This window comes from Myotis myotis, unplaced genomic scaffold, assembly GCF_014108235.1.
Source record: "Myotis myotis isolate mMyoMyo1 unplaced genomic scaffold, mMyoMyo1.p scaffold_m19_p_9, whole genome shotgun sequence".
Taxonomy (NCBI): domain Eukaryota; kingdom Metazoa; phylum Chordata; class Mammalia; order Chiroptera; family Vespertilionidae; genus Myotis; species Myotis myotis.
Window position 1 is genome coordinate 79,683,292 of NW_023416401.1, and position 20,755 is coordinate 79,704,046.

A 20,755-nucleotide genomic window follows, 5' to 3' on the forward strand; every position below is an offset into this window, starting at 1 on the left:
TTTTATTGTAAATACAAGGCATTCTTTAGTAGGTAAGCAAAGATATGGTCTGCTTAAACCACTCCCAAAGAGAAGCTGAATGTATTAATTAAAATCCACAATTTTTATAAAAGCAGTATTATATATGGATGTTTGAAGTAATGTGGATAACAAGAGTGTTTTTGAATCTAGGTCACATTTTTTTCTGGGTACCTAATATTTTATATTATCATTCTAACATTACCTTCATTCTTTGTCACTGCTTCATTTTCAAAGAGTTAATAATCTGTAAACAGTCTATTAAATGCATTTATGGAAACTCCTAATTAAGAAATACTTCTTAGGAATCCATCTGGGAGCAATTTGTGGTTGTTGTTTTTTTTTAAATTCAAAGCTTCCTTTTCCTCCAGGTGGGGAGAAGTTGGGAAAGGTTATAGTAACACACAAAAATTAACAGTGAACCCATGTTTTGAAGCATATTAATAGCTATTCACTTCCTCATCTGAACCTGGGGCATGATTTCAACACTTAAAGTCCTGAGCTCCTGGATGATAAGAAGTCTGTGTCTATGGGTTACCATTGTAAGTACAAGGCCAGTTAATCATTACAGGTCTCTCTGCTAATCCTCACAGTGGGGCTGACCACCAGGGCAGGCGAGGAATGATGGATTTCTATCCAAGTGTTGGCAACTGAGCTTCACTGGTTTCATTCTGAAGCTAGGAGAGAGTCCTCCTGCTCCTGCCCTTATCAATTTTTATTCTTCTGTTTGTTTTTAATTGATGAAACAATTCAGGATTTTTTTGTTTTTTGTTTTTTTGGTCCCTTGGTTTTCCTAGTGGCAACTGACTATTTCCCGGCCTGTGGGTGTTGCTCTGACCTTCTGAGTCTTTGGCTGAGGGGTGGGGAGGACTAAGGCTGGGACATGTCAGGTTTCACCACATGATGCAATGACTTGATTTGCTGAATCATAGTTCCTAATTTTCCTGGAATCCAGGAAACATGACCTCATTAGTCCAGATTCGAGGGCTAAACTTTTAAAGACCACCTGTTACATTCTTCCCCTCCTTAAATTGAGATCACAAAACAAGCTGTGCCATTTTGTGTAAACTTTTAGCAGAGTTTAGCATAAATAAAAGCGAACATGTCGTAAAGGTCCCACCATGGGGATTTTCACAAACCAGGCACCTCCTGTAACCAGCACCCAGATCAAGAATCAGAACACCTCCAGCCCTTGGGAGGCCCAGCGAGCACCTTCCCAGTCTCTTCACTCTCCCAAGGTTCCTGCTTGTCTGTCCAGCGGCACAGATTCGTTTGTGAACTGTAGATAAATAAAATCACACCATACTTATTCTTTTATAACTGTCTCTATTTACTGCACCTCATTAGTATGTCACTCATATTTTTGTGCTTCTGTATATCTTATTCTATCTCATTGTTGCATACTATCCCTTTGTATGAATATCACTACTAATTCATTTTAAATGTATCTTTTTTTTACCGTCAAAATATCTGGGAATTTTCACCATACCGTAAACATTCAGATGTCTAATCACTGTTTCAGAATCCTCTGTTTCTGAATCCTCTTTTTATTATCTTTTTGTCTCCCAAATCCAATTATTCTAATAAACTTCTAATGATTTTTGTGACTTTATCATCCTCCCCATCAGCTTCGTCTTACACACATGACTTAAGAGCACAGATATGACCACATCTCCCTATACACAAAAGCTTTACACTGCAATCTCCTCACCTAGGCACCCATAGCCCTCCATGGCTTGACCCTTTCTTGTCATTTACTTATCCTACTTTAAAAGCACACGACCTACTTTCTATTTCTGGGACTCCATCAGTTTCCTGCCTCTGGGCACTTACTCAATAATTTCTTCAGCATAGAAGTCACTTCTTCCCCACATACAATTGCCACAATCTGCCAAGCTATCCTGAAGACCCAGCTCCTACTATCCCCAGCCTGATGCCCAGGTTCCATTCTGTAAGGATCTCTGCCTCTCCTGCTCCGCTGAGAACTTCTAGGTGGCTGAGATCCTTGAATTCCCCTCCAGGCTCTTGCCTTTGTTCAGGTGGCCTCCTGACTCCTTCCCACACTCCCTGGTTACCCTCTGTCTCTCTTTTCCAGTGGGTAGCATACTTTTCTGAAATTAATATGATGGATTTGGCCAGAAAAATGTACTCTTGGTCGTGTTATTAGTGATTTTAGTGCCCATTCCAGTTCCATTGATTAGACTTTCTTTATGATCCTGGAAATCTACCTGGTTCAGAAGAAATCAAAGTGAATATTCTCAAAATCCAGGTGTTTGTTGAAAACTATTTCATGCAGAGAAGAGAAATAAAGCAACAAATCCAAGTTATAAAGTTAAAATTTGGCCAGTTACATCAATGATATATCATCTTTCAACGCATCTCTTCTTCTCTTAGCACGTGACCTTAAGATTATCACCTGAAGAAAATAAGTCCTATAAAAATAAGATCTATGGCTGGGATTTATACTGCATTTTAAACACCTCATTCATATTCTCTTTGTACCCTAAAAGAACAACTCAAAAGCTGTGAAGAGCATAAAGCAAGAGGCAGATGGAAAAAAAAAAAGTCTTGAAATGATAAATGTAATGTTTCATGTCAGCAACTGGAATTTTTTTTCAGTGTTACTGTCTTGGCCCGCTGACAGCATGATTTAATGGCCTGGTTGCTCTATGGGTTGACATGGCAACCATGGAAAATGCCATAAATATCTCTGTTGTGGACGTGAATGGTATGTTTACATTGTGTGCCGTGTATTGTATGACATGTGGTGGCTGTTGTCCTATTCAGTTGGAAACGTCTGGAATTGACAGCCATTTTTTAGAGTCATTTGAGCTAAAACGACTCTCATGACAGATACTTTACTGCAAGTCCAGAGCTGTGTATTTTTGTGTATATTTGAGAAATTAAACTCAGTGTTTAATGGGCCATAAGGCCTTAACAGTTTGCTATGTGCCTTAACCACTTTCTCTTTCAGAGTCCAGACAATGTTAGACCCCTTCTGCATTCAGCACAGTAGCAAACAATGAAGAATAGAATTCAGTGAGCACATCCATATATTTACTGAAACCCAAATCATAGAGTTGAAAAGATTTTTGAAATAACTTCAAGTCCAATTATTTATCCTGCAGACAAAATAACAAAGACATGGCTTATTGCTTCATGCTTCAAGTTGTCTGAGGAAAGCACTGACATCTATACTTCTCTGTAATTAGTAGATTTTTGTACGTTCAAAAAAAGTGAATAATGTGTTTGTTTGTTTGTTCTTTAAAAAGGAAAAGAACCTAAAACTGGTTGTGTTGTACTGACTGTCAATTCCCCCAAGACCACCAAAAAAACCTACTCACGAAGCAAAACTATGTTTATGAGAGCCACTCGGTTTAGCAAAAGAAGCAAAATGTATTTGTTAGAGGGTAGACACATTTGTCACATCTTAGTGAGGAAGAACATCACCATGATGGATCTTAGTGACATAAAATGAAGATTAGGGAATGGTTTCAATAGCACCCAGGTTGGTGCTTTTTAAGGTGGTTCTTGCCAAGGGAGAACTGGCTTGAACTAAACAGTTTCTGATATTGTAGCTTTGAATAGTGAACACAGTAAGGCAAGGATTTTGAAGATTCTTGCTAAGAAAGCTCTTAGTCTTGACAAGTATATTGTGTAGTTGGTTTATGCCCTCATCCAGAAACAGGAATTCTTGGAACAAGCAGCTAAGCTACTTTTGCTTGGCCTCGGTATTATTTAACATACAAACAGGAAAAGATGACAGTTTTAGCTTCGTTTAACACAGGGTCCAGCAATTACAGTGGTTTCTATTTTCAGCAACATTACCAATATCAGTCTCTTTGGGCCTTCTTCATTCACCCATTTACTAATCATATCTTGAGCATTAGCTGAATGTACCTACTTTAGATATAAAAGTAAAACTTGATTCCTTTCCTTAAGGAACCCACAATATATATAATCGTGGCTCCTTTTAATGTGTTACATTCTCTTAGACTCTTCTAAGTTGCAAAGAGCCCAGCCATGCTCAGATAACCACAGATGAGCATTTTTATCTTAACAGCTTTCCAGGAAATTAGAAAGCACAAGAAACTATCTCAGCATCCACAAAGCCAGGCCTCATGGAGACCAAAACCTATGGGCCACAGTCCAGGCTATTATGGGAGCCCTGGTGATCTCACAACCACTCTGGGAGGTCCTAGCTCATTTCCTGAAAGAAAGGAGTGATTTGTTGATTACTCAAGTCTAGGATGGAGCACCGCTATTTGCCAAGATTTTCACACCATATTTTCATCCACCAGCTTCCTGACAATGGTGTCCCCAGACCAGTGCCAGGATCCAGTTGGGCATCACTAGATCATGGCTGAGTCAGCCTTGGCCCAAACAACTGTGGCTCATGAAATAGGTTACATGACAATATATTTTAAAAAGTATATGGGGCATCTTTGCTCTCAAAGCTTCTCACATGGTAGGCCCTCAAAGACCCAGGGTGAATATACTTTAGTTGGTAGAGTCATAAAATATGAGAACTTCATACCAGAAAGTATTTCAAATACATTCTTTTCTTTATATATAATGTCCCTTCAAACTCCACTTCCTTTAGTTGAAACCTAAACCTTCACTAGAGTCCAACTTAGCTGTCTTTACTGAAGTTATTTTGTTGCTTTGGTTTGTTTGTTTTAAAGTTTTCATGGCACAGCATCTTCTTAGAGTCAAAATAATAATGGAAAATATTTCAATGAACAGGTGGAAATAACCAGAGAATTGAAATAAGACTTTTTTTTAAAGCTTTGTCTTTCTTTTACTTTCACTTTAATCTTGATGTTTTCAGAAGAAGCAAAATATTGTCAGTGAAGAATAAATTTGTCACATCTTAATTTGATGATAAAGAATTGCCTTCAATCAGTGACCTTTATTTCTTTGTCTTGGGATCAAATTGTAACTATAGAGCCCGGTGTAACATGACGCCTGAGAGAAAAGGGTTTAACCTCGTTGAAGGTAAGGAGCGAGCATTGTCCTTCTCACACCCATCAGGTATTGACGTGTTTGGTTTACAAACTCATTCATCACCGTATTGTGAGCAGTCATCTGTCACATCCAGCAGGGACCTTCGTCTCCGGGATTTCTAATTTACCTTGTTCCAATCTTAGAATTAGCACTGAAAAAGTGAAAACTCCTCTGTGTTTTTCCATATAAATCACATGAAAGTCATTTTTAACGCTTTGGAAGTACAGCACACAGAAGGCGACTTCTGGTTAAACCATTCTGGCCCAACTTTTCAGGTCACTGTCTTCATGGCTGACTTCTATAATTTCCCAAATGACAGTTATGAGAGGGATAGAAGCAAAATCAAAGGTCAAAAAAAATCACACATGTAATGCTCACATGTAAAGAAGAAATGCCCCTAGAAGCAACGATACCCTTCTAGCAATGAGTTTACCTAACACTCAGATCTTGGCTTCTAACACCATCCTCCAGTCAAAGGAATCAGCACTCCTTGGAGAAATGTCTGATCCTAGAACTGGGGCAGAGAATATAAAAGATAATCCTGGTATGACTTATAGTGCCTGGAAACAGGGAAGTGCTTTTTAAAAAGAAGCACATAATAACATAGGAATATCTAAGGACACAGGATCCAACTGAAAGAGCTCCTATTGGCCAAAGCTAGAAATTTTTGACCAAAAAAACCCAGTATTATAAATAAATAAATAAATAAATAAATAAATAAATAAATAAATAAATATCCATGAGTCTAATAACATAAAATACTGTGTGGTAGAACTGACAAATTGTCCATGGAGAAAAATCCTAAATATTTTATGTAGATATTTTACCATCTGCCCTTATGTAGCACAACCCTCCAACTCTTTTCCTGTGAGCTGTACACAGTGATTACCTTCCAAACAGCATAATATGGAAATAGGAGGAAAATAACTACTTTACAGTGGACAAACCTGACAAACACCACCTGATCAAGGTTGACATTAACAGTGAAGCCATTTTGAGAGCATGTACCTTTGATATGATGAGATGAAATGGCACTTTATATCTATGGTCTTCTTCCCTAAAACTCATAACCCCAGTCTAAGCATCTATAAAAATAAAAGAGTAATATTCTAATTAGACTGGACATCTTCCGGAGGTTATTCCTGACGTCCTTCCTGACGAAGCCAGGGCTGGAGGGAAGCCAGCCTGGGTCCCGGGTGCCTGCCGGTGGCCAGAGGAGGGAAGCCTGGGTCCTGGGTGCCAGAGAGAAGCCAGTGCTGGCAGCCCAGGTCTGGGTTGATGGAGGGAAGCCGGTGCCAGCAGCTGGGGGAAGGAAGGCCTACTCTTGCATGAATTTTCATGCATCAGGCCTCTAATAAGTAAAATAATAGACAAATCCAAAATGAGGAACATTTTACAAAATGCCTGACCAGCTATCCTCTAAACTGTCAAGGTCATCAAAAAGAAGGGAAGTCTGAGAAACTGCCACAGCCAACAGGAGCCTAAGGAGACCACCAAATGTAGTGTAGTGTCCTGGGTGGGATCCTGAAACAGGAAAAGGACATTAAGTAAAAACTAAGAAAACCTGAATAAAGTAAGGACTTTAGTTAATAATAATTTTAATTGTTTTAAAAATATTAGAAAGACAAAAGAAATGTCTTATTTTTCCAGTTTATTTGCTACCCAACACAGTTCCCACTCTGGGCCTTAAAACAGCACCGGTCATTATTTTCTGACTCTGTCTGGACAAAGCAAAAATAACTTACCTGCTTGTTACAGGATCACTTGATCCTCAGAAATCAGACTGTGAATCAGCTAAAATAGTTTTCTTATCAAAACCCATAGCCTACTCATCAAAATTTACTTTAAGATCCTCATTTTGTGGGGCTCACCAGTCCAAAGCTGTTAGGTCAGAAGCTCTGGCCAGTCCCAAATTGCTCCTCACCTTGCAAAACCTCCTTTAAAACTCACCCCGAGCTAACTCTGATTTCTGCATTCTGAGATACTACTAAGTCCATCAGGACAGTGTTCTCATGCAGCAATAGATCCTAATAAGTTTAGTTTTTTGTTGTTGTTGTTGTTTGTTTTTTATTAACATGGTTCCCTGGGGTCTTCTGGGAAGTTGACAGTCAACAGTAATAAGGTGAAGGCAAGAGAACTTAGTCTTACCTTAAGAGTGTCTTGCCCTGGCCAATTAGAGAGTTGGCCCACAGATGGAAGGGTCATGGGTTCAATTCCTGGTTAAGGGCACATATCTTTTTTAAAAAATATATTTTATTTATTTTTTACAGAGAGGAAGGGAGAGGGATAGAGAGCTAGAAATATCAATGAGAGAGAAATATCGATCAGCTGCCTCCTGCACACTCCCCACTGGGTATGTGCCCACAACCAAGGTACATGTCCTTGACTGGAATTGAACCTGGGACCCTTGAGTCTGCAGGCCGACGATCTATCCACTGAGCCAAACCGGTCAGGGCAAGGGCACATATCTTGGTTGCAGGTTTGGGCAACCTGGTTAGGGCAATCAATCGATGTGTCTTTCTCACATCGATGTTTCTCTCTCTCTCATTTTATAAAAAAGTGACTTTTATAAAAAATATATATTTTATTTATTTATTTCAGAGAGGAAGGGAGAGGAAGAGAGAGAGAAGCATCAATCATAAGAGAGAATCATTAATCAGCTACCTCCTGCACACCCCACACCAAACATCAAGCCCACAACCCAAACATGTGCCCTAACCGGGAATCAAACCGTGACCTCCTGGTTCATAGGTTGACACTCAACCACTGAGCCACGCCTGCCAGGCAAGAGTGTCTTTTTATCTTCCACTTAACACAATCATATTTCAGGTAAATATTCAGTTACATCAAAGTTCAGCTCCTATCAGGGCAGTTTCTAATCTTGCCCAAGATGGTGACTGTGGGTGATTTTGGCTTTGGGTGTTTGGAAAAGGACGGAGGAGCTTTGATCCTTCGGATCTTTGCTGGCCTCAGGCTGTGTCACTGACCACATCTGCAGCTCATGGGCAAGTGCCTGCCCTCTGGTTAAGCAGCGGAGTGGTTCTCCTGCCCTGGTCCCACAGATTTCGCCTGGTTCTGGTTTTAATTGCCAATTTTGTGTGCAATGGAGATATTAACCTAGGCTGGTATTCTGTCCCCACCACAGCTGTACTGCCCCACAGGCCTGAAAACCAGCGCCCAATAGTTGCCCTCCATGTTTGCTGTGAAGCAGGCGGGGACTTCTGCATCCTCTCCGGGCTTCTCATGACTCAGGTAGGCTCTGCAGGGTATTCAGGCCTCCTTGCTGCCTAACAAGATCGTTGTGCCATTATCACTCAACCGTGGCCACTCTGAGTGCTCTCCAGCCAGAATCTTTAGTTTGGGGTTTTTAACACTTCGCCCCACCTAAGATTTCAGTCCAGAGAGTGGAGAGCACATCACAGGTCACTGAGCATTCGCTTCCTCCTGCTTTGACACTTCTCTACACACTGACCTTCCCTCTGAAAAGTATTTCCCTTCCCTGTCTGTCAAGGAGCATCCCCTGTACTCTGGCCTCCTACTGCGGTGGCATGGTGACATTCCTGGTATCTGTGGCAGATAGGGAGATGTGTCCCTCAGAACCCCCTTCAGGAAGGGACTGGTCCACCCAAGTGTAAGGAATATGGTTAGTTGATGGCTCCCAGCTGTTTACTCCTATAGGTCTTTCACTGGTTTCCAGCCATGATGTTCTCCATGGGGCAGCCCCAGACAATGACTGCACAGCGGTACCAGGGCCTAGCCATTTCTTCCTAATAAGGGACCCCTTTATGGACAATCTCTGTGCCAGAACTTGTTGGTCTAAGAGAGACTTCCTCAGTCTCCTTCCCTCACCTCTCGTTTCAGAGGAGTCAGACCTACGTCAGATCTGAAATCTCTAGCGGTCAGAGCCTGCTTAGTCTCCTCTTTGTCATTCATAGGCATTAACCACAAGAAATCTCTTGTTCTTTTAATTGCTTCTTGGCATGTGCTTCCTGGAGGACACAACAATGCTGAAAGTGAACACAACTTACGAAATAGCAGGTGAAAAAAATCCTCATATTTTCACATTGTATTCAAACCCACGTGTGTACAATTAACCTCTTCACAACAACAACAAAAAGCTATGCCGGATATTTCCTTTTGCCTTCCAGATGCAATACCCACCCCTCTTCACCCTCCTCCGCTAACACACTGCAGTATCCAGTTTTTCCTTTCTGGCCTCTAGGTGGGCTCAGACCATAAAAATCAACAGCAGGAGATTAAAAAGTGGGAGACAGTAAGATTGGGTAGATGATCTCCCCAGCTCTCTCCCCACTGAGTCACCATGGATTGGCTGTGTCACCCTACTGAAGGCCTCAGCACCTATCCATGGGGGCACCTCTCAGCATTCAGGTAACTTCTTCCCCGTGCCTTATGAGGTGCAGCTCCTCCTGTGGCTGGCCCTGAGGTACTTCACCATCCTGTGAATTCTGAACACTCTGCTGTACATAGTTGGGTAGCCTGCCAATACTGACTAAAACAGAGTCAAAACACAATTTTATTGAGTTATCCAAATTCATTTGGTACAAGGTCATTAATTTTGTCAAACGAATTCTAAATCATTATGTTGAAAAGTCCTACTATTTCTCAAATGCTGAGAGAAAAAAAAAACATGAATAAATGCAGATCCTATGGAAGTGTTGAGATAAATGGAAATAAGATTAAATCTATTTGAATCTTATAATAAAGTTATTTTCACCATTTACCATAATAAGTAACAGACCCAGTCAGAAGCAATAATAGGTCATTTTTGAGTTTATTAAATTTCAGCATGTGACATGAAACAAAAAATCCTGTCTGGATCAAAAGTCTCTCAGGTTTGGGATGGAACCCTCTGGTTCATGCTGTTTTCTGTTCTTGAACAAGTATATCCTCACAAAATGGGACTCTGATTTGTCCCATACGTTGAAAGGTAAATTGAACAAAGTGATTTAAGACTGTTTCAAAAACTCTTTTATCCTTTGTTTTTTAATGGTTTCTTTGAGAAGTTAAAAAGCTTTGAACTTTCTCAGAGACAATACGAATGCATTTACTCACAAAATATGGCACCAAATATGTCTACAGTTTCAGAGAAAGTTAGAAAAGCTTGTGTCCCATAATCTTGGGGCCTCAAATTATGAAATGCTGAACCGCAAATAACATAAGGAACTACATAATTCCAGAGGATTGGGTTCCGTGGGCCACAAACTGATATAGACACCCTCATGCACAAGCACCCCCCCCACACATGAGATTTGTACACATACAAATCTCAGAATTCAACATCAAAAAGGGGAGCTTCCACACCTGCTGATTAGTCAAGAAAAACAAGAGACAAGCATATACTGATATAGCTAGGGGTGTGTGTGTGTGTGTGTGTGTGCCCACGTGCATGCACGCCCAAGTGTCATTTTTAAAATGAATGCTTTAAAATGATCAGCAAAATTCAGTCCCAGATTTTCAATGGATTCTTTCATTATTCTAATGCTTATTCAGGTCATAGAGATGATATCAATAAGTTTGAGTGTTTTGAACAGAACGTATCATGCACCTCTGAGTCAAATGTTCGCATTAAAACCTATGATCTTCACCCTTGTCTACGTCCACATCTCAAGTGGCTGTTAGCTTTCTCATTTTTTGTACCACCATTGAAAAATTTTCCAGATTGGAAACATGAGTGAATTTGATGATTTCTCTCCCTCATCAACAAGTACAAGTATGCCCCAAAGGATTCTCAATGTGTTCTTCCTTCCTCTAGCTTTCAGACCATTTTTCAGCCCCTCCCCATACAGTGAAGTGATTTCATTTCCTCACTCCCCACTCCATTTTATCCTCACACCACCACTAGTTATCTTTCTGAGATGTGCAGCTGATCTTACCGTTACCTACTTCTGCTTGGGACATCAGAAAGCCCTTTCTTTATCTCGTTCAGGAAGAATATTTAACCTCTTTACCTTACCAGGTATGAGGAAGCCTGTCCTGGTCTGGTCTTCAATCACCTCATTCCTTCTCCTCTGTTCACCTCCTCTATGGACGCCAAGAGCACCAAATCACTGCCATTTCTCAGTACCACATGACTTTCAGTCTGCATGTCTTTCTACCCTGTGCCTTGACTTTCATCTGCATGGATGGTGTCTTCTCATCCCTCACGTTTCAGCCTAAATGCGGCATCTTCAGAGGCCTCACTGACCAGGCCAGGCCAACTAGCCAATCTCTACTTTCTGCTCTTGGGGCACACCTGGCCATAGCATAGCAGGCATTAAAGGTGGTAGTTGTTTATCCATACCTCGCTGTTTCCCAGGATTAGGTGTGCTCCATGAGGTGGGGCCAGAATTTAACTGATTTGACTGTGTTTTCCTAGTGCCCAGCATATGCTAGGTACCCATAATATTTACTGATTCATTAAGTGAATGCATTTCCAGGTCTCCTTCTTAAAAGAAGTACTAGCTCATTAATTACTCTTATATGCACATCTTAAAAAAAGACCAAGTCATCTTATTCAATTACATTTTGCACATTGTTAGCATCTCTGTAAATTAGTTTATAAATTGTCTGATGACAGGACTACCAGGGTAAATTAAAAAGTGATAAAAGCTCTTTTCTATTGAACCTCAAACACAAATTCCTGACAGCTTCAGTGTTGCCTTATGGTATACATATATCTAGGCATACATTCTTATATGGGCATGTGTGCACATATATGCACTCTTATACATACATGCTTGCACATATTCATGTATGCATACTTCCAACCAGACATACATCTATGCACGTACACATGCATATGTGGAAAGTTTAAAGAGGTGGCCCTAGGTATACACACTCTGGAGTACTTATTTTACTCTAAGTGCTAAGCTAACAGTTTCACAAACATTATCAAATTAAATATTACCACAACCTTTGAGATAGGTACTCTTTAAAATGCCAATGTGTGTAGTAGGTAAACTGAGGCTTACTGTTGTTGAATAGCCTGCCCAAGGCAAATAGCCATCACAGGGTATGGGTTTCTTAATTATAATATTGAAACCTATTCTTTTTCTAGTCTCCTGCTTCCTACTTCCGCACTCTCTGTTCCTTCATAGCCTCTCTCTTCTACAAGTTAATGTCTTAGTAGTTTATGTCTATAGTTTCAGAGAAACCTGACAACAGGTTTGCTTTTGATTGAGAAATTCCTAGAACAGAACAGAAAAAAATGATGACAATCCAGTCAAATAGAATTCTGGCTATTGAGCAGGAACTGAAGGACCCTTAAAAGGAGACTGTAAATGTGCATCATTATCAGTTGACATCAGCTTATCATCACATTAAATGTTATTTCAATACTTGAGTATTAGGAGTGGAAAGTACTAATATTTAATAGACCTGAAGTTTACTTGCAAATAACCTCTGTAATTAGCTGAAAAATCAACATTCATTTACCATTTTACATTGCATACATATATACATATATAAATTTTACATATTTTCTTCAAAAAAAGTAAAAACACCTGTGGTGCTCAATGGTTGAGCACAAACCCATGAACCAAGAGGTCACAGTTCAATTCCTGGCCAGGGCGCATGGCTGGGTTATGGGGGAGATCCCAAGTAGGGGGTGTGCAGGAGGCAGCAGATCGATGTCTCTCTCATCGATGTTTCTATCTTTCTATTCCTCCCCCTTTCTCTCTCTCTAAAATTAAAAAAGTTAAAGCACCCAAATTTTTCTGTATATACACATATATGTATATACCTGCACACACAGCGATATTTCCCCCCTATAAATCCTCACATATTCATCCGAAATTATATATTACAGGAAAAAGTGTCTTATTTTCTAACAAATCTAAGGTTGACCTCTTCTTTTATAGATGAGATGGTAGTTGCTTCTCTGAAGATCACAAACCGTTTGCAGCTACAGCCAATCAGAAGCACAAAGCATCTCAAGTAATTTACTGACTCACTCTGAGGACAATAGAGGAAGTCTACATTTCTGTTAATGCTAGAGTGTCCACAAAGCTAATGAGGGATGCAACAACTCCCTTGCAGCTATAAGAAAAAAATTTCTGGAATGCATTTCTCTATTTCTAAAATACATAAATAATGCTAAGCAAAGGAAAACCAAAACTAGGGTCCCAGAGGTAAATCCAAAGTCAACTGTGAGGTTTGGGAACATTATACTGTTTTAAGAATGTAGGAAATGTGTTTAAGTTGACTGTTGGTCTCAAAGGCACATTCATGAGTTAATCACTGACAGAGGTTGAGATACTCGCAAAGCCTTTGAGAATTGCCTGCACACCCCTCCCTCCATGACAGGGAGCGCAGCCCCGGCAGCCCCTCCGAATGTCCACCATTAGTGATAAAAGAGTGGGCTGGGATGTGTGAGCCACTCAGGTGAAAAATAGGTAGATAGCACGAGGCAGATAACAACACTCTTCAAAAAAGGAAGAGCTATTTAATGCTTTCTCTTATCCCTATAACTTCAAATTTTTGTTCTTAATCCAATCTGCCACAGTATTCAGAGAAAACATTTCATTTCTGTCACTGCTGCTGTCCTGCATCTCATGAAATAGGAAGAGCAGTGGCCTGGGGCCCACAGGTCCACAGGTCCAGCTGTGTCCTTGGAGGAATTCACTCTGTGACCCCCCGCTGGTCACTTAATTTCCATGTGTCTCAGTTTTCCTTTGTTATGGGGTGAACTGAGCCCCTCTCTGCTTTAAAATATTTATTCTATGGTCCCCACCATCTCTTCCCTCAATTGTACCAATAAGAAAGACAAAAAGCTAATGTTTCTTACTATAAAAATACTCATGCTAAAGTGCATATTTACTTCAATATGTATAAAAATACACACAAGCCCTGACCAGTTTGGCTCAGTGGATAGAGAGTCGGCCTGCGGACGGAAGGGTCCCGGGTTCGATTCCCATCAATGGCATGTACCTTGGTTGCGGGCACATCCCCAGACAGGAGTGTGCAGGAGGCAGCTGATCGGTGTTTCTCTCTCATCAATGTTTCTAACACTCTATCCCTCTCCCTTCCTCTCTGTAAAAAAATCAATAAAATATATTTTTTTAAAAATACACACAAATAAAGAGACTAACAAGAAATCTCTCACTCTGGGAAGCAAGGGGAAGTGGGGAGAGAGTAAGGGGGAAACTTTTACAATTTATTCTAGATATTTTTGTATTCCTTCCAACAAAAATAAATAAATGCATTAATGGTATAATAAAAAAAAAACAGAAATATTCTAATGTTTCTTGAGCTCTAAAGTTTGGGTATTTGACCTAAGAGGACCATCACCAAGAAGAAATTACTCAATGCCTATTGGAGAGCAACAAACATGGTCACAAAAACTGTGGTCACTCTTCCACAATGAGAGATCCTGGAGGTACCAGCCGGGAGAGCTCATTTCAAGTCAATTGAAAAGTTGTCTCTTTCCAGGCTATAGGACCTTTAAAAAAATCATAATTTAGGATAGAAATCATTTTAAAACTTAATCACAACTTTGCCTTTTTTAAACATAATATCTCACCTTTGGATTAAGCTTTAATAATGCTTCAGGCCACTTTCATAAACATTTAATAATTATTCTTTCGGTGTGTGTTATAGACTGAATGTTTGTGTCCATCTAAACCATACATTGAAGGCCTAATTCACAATGTGATGGGACCTTAAGGTTGGGGCCCCATGAGGGGGTTTCCTTGCATGTGAGGGTCACAGCAAGAAGGTGGCTCTCCTCAGAACCCAACCATTCCAGCACCCTGATCTTGGGCTTCCAGCCTCCAGAACTGTGAGACATGAATGTCTATTGTTTAAGGTCCCCCAGACCATGGCATTCTGTAAAAGAAACCTGAACAGCCCTAGCTGGTTTGGCTCATTGGATAGAGCATCAGCATGAGGACTGAAGGGTCCTGGGTGTGATTCTAGTCAACAGCACATGCCCAGGTTTCGGGCTCCATCCCTAGTAGGGGACGTGCAGGATGCAGCTGATCGATGATTCTCTCTCATCATTGATGTTTCTATCTCTCTCTCTCCCCTCTCCTTTCCTCTCTGGAATCAATAAAAATATATATATTAAAAAAAGAAAAAGAAGCCTGAACAGACTAAAACAGCATGTTTTCTCTGCCCGTATTTGGAAATTGCCATTTCCAATGAGGGCTGAGGACTAAGCAAACTAAGTTCACAGGACTGTGTATAAACTATTGAAAGCAAGTGCCCGCTGGTGTCCCCGCCCAATGCATGCATGTGCTGAGCATGTGGATGTGCCATTGCCTTGGCCACCAAGGAGCCGCCTGCATGTTGTTGAAGCTCTTAAATCTCCTTTGACAGATGAAGCAGGTCATCAGGGTTGTGTGCTCCTGAGTTGTTTGCTGATCCTCACTGGGGCCTGAGAGGAAAGCCTTATGAACACCACTGAGCTACATGTTGTGTGAATGGACTCAGAACTTGTTTGATCTTCTTCTAAATGATGTATATTCATCAGGTTAATATCAGTATCATGAATGAGGCTGGGTCTCTGCTTTCAGATCTCTTATTCACCCCAAGTTCTCTATTTCTGTGTAACAACAACCCTAAACTTAGTGTAAAACCACATGAATAAACTTAGTGTAAAATCACAGGAATCACTTATTGTTATTATTTCCAATGGTTCTGCATGTTGACTGAGCACAGCTGGGCAGTGGGATCTCTCATGTAGCAACATCCAAACAGGACTGGGGCTGGAGTCAGGCACGAGAAGACTCAAACAGTTCTGTCTATCTCGATCTCTTTGGTCACCTCTGTGGTTTTCATGGGGATGGTGGGGGGGGGGGGGTCCTGAGAAAGCACCACGTGGAATATGTCCCACGTTTTCAATTAGCCATGGATGGGACACGGCATCACTCCTGCCCCAGTCCACACACTAGAAGTGAGTCACTAAGGCCTTTCCTACTCAAGGGGCGGCTTTCCAGGCTACCTCTTGATGAGATGAGTTTCAAAGAAAGCAGGGTTGTGTTTAAACCACCACACAAGTCAATATTGTTCCCTTGACAAAGTCCTTGATGCATCTTTTTCTTCTGGTCCTCCGTCTCTTTTTTCTTTGCATGAGTCACTAAGGGAATAATAACAATAATAATAACAATAATAAAGCTAGCAGGTCATTGTTCTCTCATTCACGACTCCCTCCACTGCTGCATTCATTCTTTCAGCAGAAAATAGAAACCAGGTAACTTAAATGATTCAACCCATCTTTAATAGTAGAACAGGCAGTAGAACCCCAAAACTCTTCAATTTTCTATGGAAAACAAGAAAATTAAATGACCCAAACTGGGTTGTTCAGAAGGACTAGGTCAGGGCTGATGGGTCCCCACCTCTGGGGTAGCCACACTGAGGTTAAATGACCATTTGCTCACGATAGGGATGGGTTGAGTGTTGGAGAGAATAGTGGTTTCTAGATGGTCATTCTCCAAACCCAGCTGGTGTAGACAGAGTGCTCTTCTGAGATGCAGTTCAATGTGCAGGATAGTTATTGAGAAGAGGCTTTGGAACCAGCATGTGTGGAGGAGAGCCACAATGGACCCCATAGAGCATTTTGAAATGGAGTGGTGCAGAGGGGGGCCCAGACAGCAAGGCCTTTGGCGGTATGACCAATGGTCATTGGATGCTGTGCCTAAGGACATGAGCTGGGCTCGTGCTTGAACACACAGAGAAGATGGTCTGCTCGTGACCCTCTCAGCAGCCAGTGTCCTTCCTTAACCAGGGCCGCACAGCATATCACACGACACAGTGGTTTGTTGTGAATCATAAATGACAAGGCCTTTGTTCCCAGAGATTCTGATTCAGTAAGTCTGGGGTGGGGCTGTGTTTCTAAAGGGCTTCCTGGTGGTTTTTATTTACAGCCAGGTTTCCTCTGCACCCTTTGGCCCTGTGGCTGAGGCCCTCCTGGGGCGGACAAAGAGAACAAGGGGATGAGTTGAAGGCATTCCCTGGGCCGAGGGCTAGAATGCAAGTGAGCATCCAAAAGTCCCACATCACAAAAGTGAACATCAGGCCTTGATTTCCCAGATTCCCCCAAGTTCATCAGCGAATTGCCTGAGCCAGGAGGTGTGTCACTTCCACAAAGCAGAGTTGAAAGAGGGCCGGGTTCTCACCTCTCACAGCTGGCACAGCCCAGCGAGCCTTGTCATTCCTGACAGCAGGTTCTCCTTGAGAGCTTGCTGAATTGAACTTTCAGCTCACGGACTTGGCTCCTTCCCCAGCTGGAGAAAACAGCCCAATTATACGCACACAGAACTTGAGCTGGGAGCTGGAGGAGGAGTTACACCTCTTGCCTAAGCCCAGCCTGCAAAATTGACTTTTCTGTCAATGAGAACACAGCTCTGCTTTCACTTCTCCTGTGTGCTTTGGCAGTTTCAGCCTGGCTGTAAAATTTATCCAAGGAAAACTGGCATTTATCTTGGGTTCACTTCCCCCAGCAAAACTGATAAACAGATGGGGGTTCGCCAGGCCCGGTTAATTTGGTTAGCACTTTATAAAATACAAATGTCACCCTATATTTCTGCAGGGATTATTTACTGTTAACTGGGAAGTTATCGGTCTGTGATATTCTAACAGGATTGTTCACACCATTTAAAGGACCCACTTCCCAATGTTTGTGTGGCCCAGAATGCAAAGGGACTTTATAGTGTTGTTGGCAATACAGGAATAAAACAGCCATGCTAGGTTTGTGTGTGCATACACGGGACACTTATCTGTAAGGGTTATGGAGGGGAAAAAAGAGAAAGAGGGAAGAAAAAAAGAAATCAACAAGCTCTGATGGGGAAGCTTGAAAAGGAGATCAGAATTCAGACAAAATGTCCCACCCCGGTGTCTAGGAGTTTTGTTATTTTTCTTTTGTGTCCCTGCTAAAGACACTGGGCGGATCAGAGACCTCATCCCAGCTCTGTTTACTTTGGGAACAATCGGTGGTGTATGAATAATAATGACTCCCTCTGACCATGACTAATTGAATTGCAGCGTGCAGGCAGCGGCAGCAAGAGGGCTTTGCCGGCCAGTCCATCACTGCGGCTTCTCAAGTAGCCATGGACAGTGATTGATGCCATGTCGCTTCCCAAAGAACATCATCGAACACCTAAGAGCAGGGGTAGGAGCCTGCACTTGCGTTCCTATTAACCAGGGCCTCCCAGGGAGGAGGTGAATGTCAGGAGTCAAAGATGGGTTTACAGATGAAAAGGAAGGGGAAGACAGACAGCTCCCCAATTTCCCAAGACCAAGAGTCTTGGTCCTAGGGATGAATGAGGAAATGGCAGCCCATGCAGGTCACAGTGGGGCTGCCTCTGCTGAGGCCATGCCCAGGATAAGTATTTGGCTTGCCCGGCTGGTGAGGCTCAGTGGTTGAGCATAGACCTATGAACCAGGAGGTCACAGTTCAATTCTGGGTCAGGCCATGTGCCCAGGTTTCAGATTCCATCCCAGTAGGGGTGTGCAGAAGGCAGCCAATCAATGATTCTCTCTCATCATTGATGTTTCTATCTCTCTCTTCCTTTGAAATCAAGTAAAAATAAATCCCTTCCCCTTTGAAATCAATAAAAAAAAAAAGTATTTGGCTTGTTTGGAGTGCAGTGGGAACCCCTGCTTATAAGACAAAAATGACAAATTAGCCAGAAATTTGTCTTTTAAGAGGATATTTTGATCTAACACAGGAAATCAGGAGATAGAAGGGGAGACAGAAAACAAGAGAGAGGGAGAGAGCTGTAGAAAGCAGTTGAAAACGGAGTCTATGGCCATGTCTATATTCTAACAATGGATTGCACGGGGACCTTAACATTTGGTCGTCCTGGTTGTCTGCGCTGTGTTTACACAGCAGAACCCTGCAGCTGGGACCTCGGCTCAGACGGACTTTGTTCTCACAGTAAGAAGCTGACCCCTGATGAACTGCGATCAGGGAAGCTTACACTACCCACCAGCCTCTCTGGTGGTCTGCACACAGTGAACGTCGTCCAATGACAGGGTCACTGGTTCCCATCGCAGTTGGATTTAGCCGGGCCAAGCCCCAGATTGGCACCTTTGCATGAGAGCTGTGCATACCACCCTGGTCATTCTTGGTGGCAGGGACTCAGTGTTTTGCAGGCACTTCCTGGCATTGGCTGCTTCCCTTGTAGAGCCCCATGGGAGAGGCACCCTCAGGGCAATGGGGAGAACCATTCTTGACTGTTATCTAGAATCTCAAAACTTCACATGCCCTGCAAACACTCATTAATTCTCACCAGCTCTCTGTGCTTTCAAATTAGCCATAGGTGTCACCACCAACAGTTATTTTACTGCAGATGTTACTCAGCTCCACTTCCCATGAAAAAATTAAGATAACCTCTGGCCATTCTGACTACATAAATAAAGGGTATCTTGTTCTTATAAGTAAGGAAACATTTTTTAAACTTCTAAAATGTTTCTATTTTGCTTATGCAGTTATCTATCTATCTATCTATCTATCTATCTATTATCATCTATCTGATAAATAAAATAAAACCAGAGAGAAAGGTGGTGCGAGAGAGCAGCCTCTACCCCGGGCAGCAGTTGGGTGCGGGATGCCACTCCACACAGCCAGGCTGCTGCAGGTCATTCTGAATCTATGAAGAAAAGTCATCTTTCCAGTATATCCTGCTTCTTAACCCCACTTGACCAAATGGGAAAGAAGCTATTTGAGGAAAGTGATAGCTTTCCCATGCTTTTATCAAATGTGAAGTGTTTTCAATCCATTACATCCAGGCTATTTTAGTCCCTGGTTTCCAATCTCCAGCTCAACCTAGTAAACAGACAGGATGCCCACCCTGGCATAGGCCACACTCCTGGGGTTAAGATATGCCACTGAGCATCCCTTCACTCTTTCCTAGCTGGTATTCAGAGCCACGGCTCTGGCGCTTTAAATACCAAAGGGAGACAGAATTGGCTTAACTGTGGCACAAGTGAGGGGAGAGGATGGATAAGGAGAAGCATATATCCCTTCAATTTTTATTAAGAAAATAAATAATCTAAACCCTTGCCCCGAAGACAGGCCCTTCCCTTTGGTATGAAGCAGCAGAATTTATTATAAGAGAAAGCAGAAACCAACCTAATTTCTAGAAAGACTGCAGAAGACAACCCATCTGGGCTGGAAACTGTGTCCAAACCCACGTAACCTACTCTCTTGGCTCAGATGCCTGGAGGCAAATTGTGCCTCATGATCCAGGGGCTTTGAGTGGGACCACCGGGCACTGTCTGCACCACGTCAACCTTGCCCTATAAAAGCTTTACACTCTGCCCTAGCTGGTTTGGTTCAGTGGATAGAGCGTTGGCCTGCTGACTGAAGGATCCTGGGTTCGATTACAGTCAAGGGCACATGCCAGGTTGTGGGCTCAATCCCCAGTAGGGAGTGTGCAGGAGGCAGCTGATTAAGGATTCTCTCTCATCATTGATGTTTCTAGCTATCTCCCTCTCCCTTCTTCTCTGAAATCAATTAAAAATTAATAATAATAAAAACTTTACTCTCTGGAGCTAGCTGTCATCTACACCCCACTCCATTGAAATAAGTCTCAAAGGGGAATTTAAGGGAAGAACTACAGGGAAGATGGCAGGGAATTACAGGAAGAGAGGAGAGCGTAACTGAAAGAAGCAAGAATGAAAATCAAAGGTGTCTCACAGCATAATTCCCATTGGCTTGTCTGGGTTCCCTACACCTACAAAGCTGTGAGCAAAGGCAGAGCTTCTCCTGATAACTTAAGGGTCCTGC